This window comes from Pteropus vampyrus, unplaced genomic scaffold (genome assembly GCF_000151845.1).
Source record: "Pteropus vampyrus isolate Shadow unplaced genomic scaffold, Pvam_2.0 Scaffold195, whole genome shotgun sequence".
NCBI classification, from domain to species: domain Eukaryota; kingdom Metazoa; phylum Chordata; class Mammalia; order Chiroptera; family Pteropodidae; genus Pteropus; species Pteropus vampyrus.
Window position 1 is genome coordinate 1,304,854 of NW_011888976.1, and position 9,286 is coordinate 1,314,139.

A 9,286-nucleotide genomic window follows, 5' to 3' on the forward strand; every position below is an offset into this window, starting at 1 on the left:
GGCAGTGTTTGCTCAGATTCCCCTGGGGCTCTGCGGTGACTGGTCTCAGAGAGTATGGGGGGAGGGGCCCTCTGGGTTTGGGGTTGGGGGCTGTGGCTCAGCCTCTGTTTTGCAATACAGCCAGCAAAAATCAACTGTTGTTCCTCTGCGGTCCCTTCCTGCTTTTCTGCTTTCTGCCCTGATGACTGGGCCCTGCAGCAGGCCGGCCATGGGGAGCTCACAGCTTTCCCAGGCAGGGCTGTTCAGGGAGCTCGCCACAGGAACTCTTGCTCCTTCTTCCCTCCCCCTCTTCCTGCAGGGAGCTCTGGCAGCTGGGAGAGGCAGCTTCTTTTTTACTCTCAGTCCACCGCCCGACACCTGGGGTTCTCTCCTGAGGTAGCTCTTATGTGCAGACCCTATGCTCAGATGTGCTGGTGTGCAGTTTGCATGTTTTTGAGTTTTGGATGTTTAGCTTATTATTGTTTTTGAGTTTTAGATGTTTAGCTTATCGTTGTTTCAAGGGGAAAGATCTGGGGCCAAATCTCACTCCTCCATGTTTCCAAAGATCTGTTATTGATTTTTGATAATTTTAATAAAATGTGTCCTGGAGAAGGCCTTTTTGAGTTGAGATAATTAGGTGTTCTGTTGACTTCTTGAATTCCAAGCTCCAGTTCATTTATTAGATTTGGGACATTTTCATGAACTTTTTGTCTGAAAATGCCTTCTAATCCCTGCTCCTTTTCCTCCCCTTCGAGAATTCCCATTATTCTTAGGTTTCCTCTCCTGATAATATCAGCTAGTTCTTATGTTTCTCTTTCATTATTTTTTATTCTTCAGTCTCTCTCTTTTTCATTCTGGATTTCTAGATTTCTGTCTTCAATATCACTTATCCTTTCCTCCATTTTGTTGACTCTGTTTCCCAAGCTTGCAATTTCATTCTTCATCTCCAGAACTTCTATTTGGTTCTTTTTTGTGGTTTCAATCTCCTTGATAAAAAACTCTTGCTGATCTAGTTTTTCAACTCCTGGAATTGTTGACATGAATTATTTTGGATCTCATTGAGTTTTTTCAGAAATGCCATTCTGAATTCTCTGTCATTTAAGTTGCATATTTCTATGTCTATAAGCTTATTTTCTGGAGATTTTTCTCTTTCTTCCTAAGCTGCCTTGTCATCTTGGTTGTTCGTGGTGTTTAGTGGACTATTTCTCTGCCTGGGCATTAATGGAAGTGTATTTTGCTTCCTCTTCCCGCCACCCCCCACCTGAAAGAAGTATTATATAAAGGTCTCTTTTTAGTCTGTTACTAAGGTGTTTTTCTTTTGTTTTCCAGTTGGTGGCATCTAAGCCTCTTGGATCCCTGCTTTGAGCCTTAATAATGCCTTTTTTTTCTTATAAGTATTCAATCCTGATTGCTAATCTCAGTCTCAGTCCCTGTCAGTGTTAGTGACAGTTTCAGTATTGTTTGCTCAATTTCCCCTGGGGCTCTGAGGTGTTTGGTCTTGGAGGATATGAGGGAGGGTGCCCTCTGTATTGGAGGATAAGTGTTGTTGTGGCTCAGCCTTGCATTTTGCAACTGTATTATTCAGCTGTTGCTTCTCTGCCTTCCCACCTTTGCTTTTTGCCCTGATCCCTGGGCACTGCCAATGCATGGAGCTCACAGCTCTCTCAGGTAGGGCTGTTCAGGGGATGCACCAGACACCTTCTCCCCTCCCCTTCTTCCTGCAGGGAGCTCCAACTGTGAGAGGCAGCTTCTTTGTTGCTCCCAGTCTACTGCCTTACTCTCACCATTCTGACCTCTGGTAGCTCTTATGTGCAGATCACTTGCTTAGATGTGCTTATGTGAAGGTTGGGTATTATTTGTTTAGATTTAGACGTTTTGCTTATTGTTATTTCAAGGGCAAAGATCTGGGGACATCTCTCACTTTGCCATGCTTCTGACATCACTCCTCTTCAGAAGTTAAAAAAATTTTTTTAGTATAGTTGACATACAATATTAGTTTCAGATATACAACATAGTGATTCTGTATTTATATATTTTACACTGTGATCGCCATAATAAGTCTATTAACCATCTGTCACTGTACAAAGCTGTTACAATATTGTTGACTCTATTCTTGTGCTGTACATTATATCCTTATGACTTATTTATTTTATAACTGGAAGTTTGTACCTCTTATTCCTCTTCGCCTTTTCACCTATTCTCTCATGCCCCTCATCTCTGGAAACATCAATTTGTTTTATGTGTCTATGAATCTGTTTCTGTTTTGTTTTGTATGTAAGTGTGTTTTGTTTTTTAGATTTCACATATAAGTGAAATCATTATTGTATTTGTCTTTCTCTGTCTGACTTATTTCACTTAGCATAATACCCACTAAATCCATCCATGTTGTTACAGATGGCAAAATTTCATTCTTTTTTACGGCTGAATAATATTCCATTGTATATATATACCACTTCTTCTCTATCTAGTCATCTATTGCTTCCATATCTTTCTTATTGTAAATAATGCTGCAATGAACATAGGATGCAAATACATTTTTGAATTAGTGTTTTCATTTTTTTCAGGTAGATACCCAGAAGTGGAATTGCTGGGTCATATGATAGTTCTATTTTTAATTTTTGAGGAACCTCCATGCTTTTTTCAATAGTGGCTGTACTAGTTTACAGTCCTACCAACAGTGCACGAGGATTGCCACTTCTCCATTTCCTCACCAATTGTTGATTGATTGATGATAGCCATTTTGACAGGTGTGTTGTGATAGCTCATTATAGTTTTAATTTGCATTTATTGGATGATTACTGATGTTGAGCATCTTTTCATATGTCTGTTGGCTACCTCTATTTCTTCTTTGGAGAAATGCCTATTCAGGTCCTCTGACCATTTTTGATCAGATTGTTTTTTTGATGTTGAACTTATGAGTTCTTTAAATATTTTAGACATTAATCCCTTATCAGATATGCCATTTGCAAATATCTTCTCCCATTCAGTAGATTGTCTTATCATTTTGTTGATATGTTTCCTTTGCTGTGCAAAAACTCTTTAGTTTGATGTAGTACCATTTGTTTATTTTTGCTTTTGTCACCCTTGCCCAGGGAGACATATCTAAAAAAATATTGCTAAAACTGGTGTCAAAGAGTTCACTGCCTATGTTTTCTTCTAAGAATTTTATGGTTTCAGGTCTTACATTTAAGTCTTTAATCTATTTTGAGTTTATTTTTGTATGTGGTAGAAGAAAGTGGTCTACATTAATTTTTTTGCATATATCTATCCAGTTTTCCCACTACCATTTATTGAAGAGACTATCATTTCCCCATTGTATATTCTTGTTGCCTCCCTCATTGTAGGTTAATTGACCACACAAAAAAAGATTTATTCTGGGCTCTCTATGCTGTTCTATTATCTATGTGTCTGTGTTTGTGACAGTACCATTCAGTTTTGATTATTATAGCCTTGTAGTATAATTTGAAATTAGGAAGCATGATGCCTCCAACTTTGTTTTTTCTTTCTTTTTTTAAAAATAAATTTATTTATTTAAATTAGTTTCAAGTATACAGTACATTCGTTAGATATCTATAATGTTCATAAAATGATCCCTCCAATTGCTCCCTCCCCTGGCTCTCCACTTTGTTTTTTTCAAGTATACAGTACATTCATTAGACATCTATCATGTTCATAAAATGATCCCTCCAATTGCTCCCTCCCCTGGCTCTCCACTTTGTTTTTTTTTTTTTCTCAAGTTTGCTTTGGCAATTTTGGGTCTTCGTGATTTCATATAAGTTTTAGGATTATTTGTTCTAATTTTGTGAAAAATGCCATTGGTATTTTGATAGGGATTGCATTAAAAATGTAGATTGCTTTGGGTGATATAGACATTTTAATAGTATCCTTTCATTCCATTTATTGTTGTCATTTTTTATTTCTTGCATCAATGTCTTACAATTTTCAGAATACAGGTCTTTTACTTCCTTGGTTAAATTTATTGTTAGGTATTTTATTCTTCTTGATGTAATTGTAAATGAGATTGTTTCCTTAATTTCTCTTTATGATAGTTTGTTATTAGTATGTAGAAATGCAACAGATCTGAATATTAATTTAATATCCTGAAACTTTAGTGAATTCATTTATTCTAATAGTTTTTTGGTAGAATCTTTAAGGTTTTCTACATATAGTTTCATATTATCTGCAAATAGCGACAGTTTTGATTTTTCCTTTCCAATTTGAATGGCTTTTATTTCTTTTTCTTGTCTGATTACTGTGGCTAAGACACCAATACTGTGTTGAATAAAGGTGGTGAAAGTGGTCGTCCACGTTGTGTTTCTAATCATAGTGGAAACGCTTTCAGCTTTTCACCATTGAGTATAAAGTTAGCTATGGGTTTGTCATATATTATGTTGAGGTATGTTTCCTCTATACCCACTTTATTGAAAGATTTTATTATAAATAGATGTTGAATTTTGTCAGATTTTTTTTGCATCCATTGATATAATCATACAGTTTTAATCCTTGCTTTTGTTAATGCAGTATATCATATTGATTGATGCGTGGATATTGAACCATTCTTGCATCCCTGGGACAAATCCCCTTTGATCGTGCTGTATGATCTTTTAAATGTATTGCTGAATTCAGTTTGCTAATATTTTGTTGAGAGTTTTGCATCTATATTCATCAGAGATATTGGCCTGTAATTTTCTTTTCTTGTAGTGTAGTTGTCTGGTTTTGGTATCAGGGTAATGCTGGCTTTGTTGAATTAGTTCGGAAGCCTTTCTTCCTCTTGAATGTTTGAAATAGTTTGGGAAGGATAAGAATTATTTTTTCTTTAGGCGTTTATTAGAATTCACTTGTGAAGCCATCTGGTCCTATAAATAATTTTCATTAACATTTGTTATAGAATCAAAAGTTGGGGAACCAGTGCCCTATAATATTGTGCTGGAAACAAAGTTGGTATTGAGTAATGTTGGTTGATTGCTTTCATTTCTGAAAAAAAAAAATTGTGACATACTTAGAATTTTATCATTAGTTTACAGTTTTTCCTTTGTTATTGGTTTACTTTTGTAAAATTCACATTCATAAAACTCAAACTTTAAAATGCACAGTTTAGTGGTTTCTTAGTATACTCACAGTTGTGCAGCCATCACCACTATCTAAGTTTAGAACATCTTCATCACTCCAAAAAGTAACCATTAGCTGTCACTCTCCATCCTCTTCTCCTCCCAGATGATGGCAGCTATGAATTTATCTATGAATTTGTCTATTCCAGACATTTTATATGAATGAAATCATATAGTATGTGGCCTTTGTGACTGAATTCTTTCACTTAGCATATGTTTTCAAGGTTCATCCATGTTGTAACATGTTATCCATTCATCACTTAATGGACATTTATGTTGTTTCTACTTTTTAGCTATTCTGAATAATTCTACTGTGGATATTCATGTACAAGTTTTTGTGTGGACATACATTTCACTTCTCTTGATATATACCTAGGAGTAGAATTTCAGGGTCCTAGTCATTCCGTATTTAACTTTTTGAAGAACTTCCAGACTGTTTTCTGAAGCTGCACTATCATAGATGTCCACCAGAAATGCATGGGGTTTCTAATTTGTCCATATCCCTTGTCAATACTTGTAATTGTCCATCTTTTTGATTATAGCCATTCTGGTGGGTATGAAATGGTATCTTATTATGGTTACTTGATGACTAATGATGTTGAGCATCTTTTCATGTGCTTATCAGCCATTTGTATGCTTTCTTTGGAGAAATATCTATTCAGATCCTGTGCCCATTTTTAAATTGAATTATTTGTCTTATTATTCAATTGTTGAAATTCTTTATATATTCTAGGTACAAGTTATTAGATAGATGATTTACAAAATTTTTTACCATTTATTCTATGGATTGTCTTTTAATTTTTCGATGGTGTTTTTTGAAGCACAAAGTTTTTAATTTTAGTGTCTCACTTATCTATTTTTTTCATTTGGTATGCATTTTGCGTCGTATCTAAAAACTATTGCCCAATTCAAGATTATTTACACATATGTTTTCTTCTAAGAATTTTATACTCTTAATTCTTACATTTAGGTCTTTGATCTGTTTTGATTTAATTTTTTTAATGTAATATGAGGTAGGGGTAGGATATGTGGAGATCCAGTTGTCCCAACACCATTTATTAAAAAAACTATTTATTCTTTCTCCATTGAATTGCCTTGGTACTTTTGTTGAAAATCAGTTGACTGTAAATGTGAAGGTTTACTCCTGGGCTCTCAATTCTATTCCATTGATCTGTATGTGTGTCTTTATGTCAGTGCCATCCTGTCTCAATTACTATGGCTTTATAATATGTTTTAAAATTGGAAAATGTGAACTTAATGCCAACTTTATTCCTCTTTTCCAAGATTATTTTGGCTATTCTGAATTCTTTGAACTTTCATATGAATTTTATGATCAGCTCGTCAGTTTGTACAAAAAAAAAAAAAGGAGCTGGGGGATGATAGAGGTCATGTCGTGTCACTGTAATGGTGAGGGAAGAATAGTTGGTAAAGGGATACAGAAATGCAGAGCACTAGAACCTTTAACTTGTAGAAGCAAAACCATACTCCAAGGAAACAGCATCAGTATCACCAGCAACAGCCACAGCAGCAACCATTGCCTCTGCCAATACCAGCAAATGGACAACAGGATCCAGCAGCCAAAATGAGGGCTTGATTGTTGACCTGAAGAATTTTAGGAAACCGGTATAGCAGATGTTCACCTAATGCAGCTATCTCTTTGTGTACAAGCTCCCTCCTGACAAAACTGAGAAGGAAATGAAGAAACTATTTGAGAAATATGGGGAGGCAGACTGAGCCTTCATTCATAAGGACAAGGATTTCAGTTTTACTTGCTTGGAAACATGAACCCTTGCAGAGATTGCCAAAGTGAAGCTGGACACCATGCCACTCTGTGGAAAGCAGCTGCATGTGCACTTGGCTTGCCACAGTGCTTCTCTTATGCTCTAGAGCCTTCTTCAATGTATGTTTAATAAAATGCTGGAGGAAGCTTTTTCTGTGTTTGGCCAGCTGGTGAGGACTATAGTCATTGTAGATGATTGATGAAGGCCCTCAGAAAAAGACATTGTTGAGTTCTTGGGGGAGTGAGCTGCTTAGAAAGCCCTAGACAGATACAGTGAAGGCTCCGGCCTGCTAACCACATTTCCTTGGCCTGTGAAGCCGATGGACCAGTTATATGATGAAGAGTTACTTCCAAGAAGCTGGTTAGTATAAAGAACTAGTAATTTCACAGGGAACAAGAGCAGACACCCAGATTTGCACAGCCTTGTGCCTTTGAGTATGAGTATATCACACTGGAAGGCACTCATTGAGATGGAGAAGCAGCAGTAGGATCAAGTAGAACCCCACATCAAGGAAAGTCATGAGAAACTGGAGATGGAAGCGGAGGCTGCCCACTATGAGCACTGGGTCATGCTAATTAGGTAGGATTTGATGAGCCTTCAAGAACTTCAGAGGATGGTAGAGCTGTACAACTAAGACATGCAAAAACAGAAGCAACTGGAGCTCAGACAAGAAGAGGAGCATAGGTGCCATGAAGAAGAGATGTAGTGGCAACAGGAAAAAATGATGCAATGATAGCAGGAAAGAGTCAAGGAAACTTTCTCTGATGTGACAGGTATGAATGGGCCAGATGACTGTGGGAGGTGCTATAGGCATAAAGAACAAAAGCACCATGCTACCCATTCCTGTGCCAGCTGGTACCCCAGCTCCATCAGGATCTGCCACTATGATGCTAGATGTAATCTGGGGGTTGATCTTGCCAATAGCTGAATGCTTTGGCCACACTGCTGCAATGGAAGGAATTAGGGCAATTGATGGAACCCCTGCTGCATTCAACCGTGCAGCCCCTGGAGCTGAATTTGTTCCAACCAGACGCCACTGATACTAATAAAATTACAGTGTCTAGTTTCCAAAAATTCTAAAAGAAGGACCTTTTTTTGAACTAATCAGAATTCTATACTGGAAAAGTGTTAGAGAATCCTCCCAATAATTAGGTCTTCCCTGCCTGTACGGAGTATGCTGGAGGCAGAAGGCAATGGGAGAGGTGGTATTTAACAGATCAATTCTGTGTAGTATAGTGTTACTAATCAAATCTGTGTGATATATTCTTGAAGTCTCCTGTGATTGTTGAGGGCCTGGGGGGAACCATGGCATTAGTGGATACAGTTAGAGCCCCATTAATCTTGATCATTCTTTGTCCATCTTTTTCTGTTCGCTTTCTCAATTTTATACTGCCCAAACCCATAGACACTGCCACATCTACCACAAGAATCAAACATCTCCTAATGACCTTAGCCTCATTGTTTCATTAACTCCCAGGTATGAATTCAAGCAAATGTCTACAGAGGTCACAGACAACATACATAAGGTTCTGTTGTATTGTTAGTCAAAATGATTTCTGATACTTAACATGACCAATACCATCTTATGAAGCAAACTAACCTCCAGTTCACCCAGGGAGGGGTGGGCCTGTATCATCTGAAAGGAATGTTCTTGCATAGATAAATGGAACCATTAAACTGTTTACTGCTTTGGATTATACAGCTCTTAACAAGCATATGCCACAGGGCTATAAGCTACCTGTGTTAGCCCTAGGCTACAAACCACCTGTGTTAGCCCATGCCACTTGGCTATGTATAACAAGCCCCATGCCCTTTGAGTGCAGAGATCTACCATCTTGCTATTACTTTTGTCCATAAGATCCCTTAATAAACTCTTGATGTAATTCTGGAGTTGTCAGCCTTTTTCTTGGGTAAGGACAACCCAGGAATGGCCCTTTTGTGTCTATGATGTTGCTGTTCACAGCTTTTCTTGATAAGACTAGTACAATCTTGGGAACAAGGTTGCTATATGGTGAAGATCTGACAGTAGCTCTTAGCTGTGTTTATATTAGGTAGTTATGCTGTGCATTTTTTTACTGGTGTACCATGTTTTATTTGTCTCTGATACCTTTGGAGTTTTTCTGAGAAATGGAGCAGTAATGGAGAATCAATTTATTAAAATACATTTTAAACTTTTTTTTTTTAAAGCTGGGATTTCGATAGGGATTGCATTGAATCTGTAAATTGATTTGAGAAGTATTGCCATCTTAACAATATTAATTTTTCTCATATATGAACATGGGGTGTCTTTCCACTTATTTAGGTTTTCTTTAATTTCTTCTAACAATTATTTGTAATTTTCAGTGTACAAGTCTTATACTTCTTTTATTAAATTTACTCCTATTTTATATTTCTTGAGGCTGTTGTATGTGGGATTGT

At 37.0% G+C, this 9,286-nt stretch overlaps 1 protein-coding gene and 1 pseudogene across 1 annotated transcript in view; both read left to right on the forward strand.

The window, feature by feature from the left end:
• DNAH12 (dynein axonemal heavy chain 12) overlaps nt 1-9,286 on the forward strand; it is a 228,350-nt gene that overhangs the window by 63,168 nt on the left and 155,896 nt on the right. The gene's annotated exons all lie outside the window — the stretch shown is intronic.
• LOC105299868 lies at nt 6,529-7,908 on the forward strand (annotated as a pseudogene).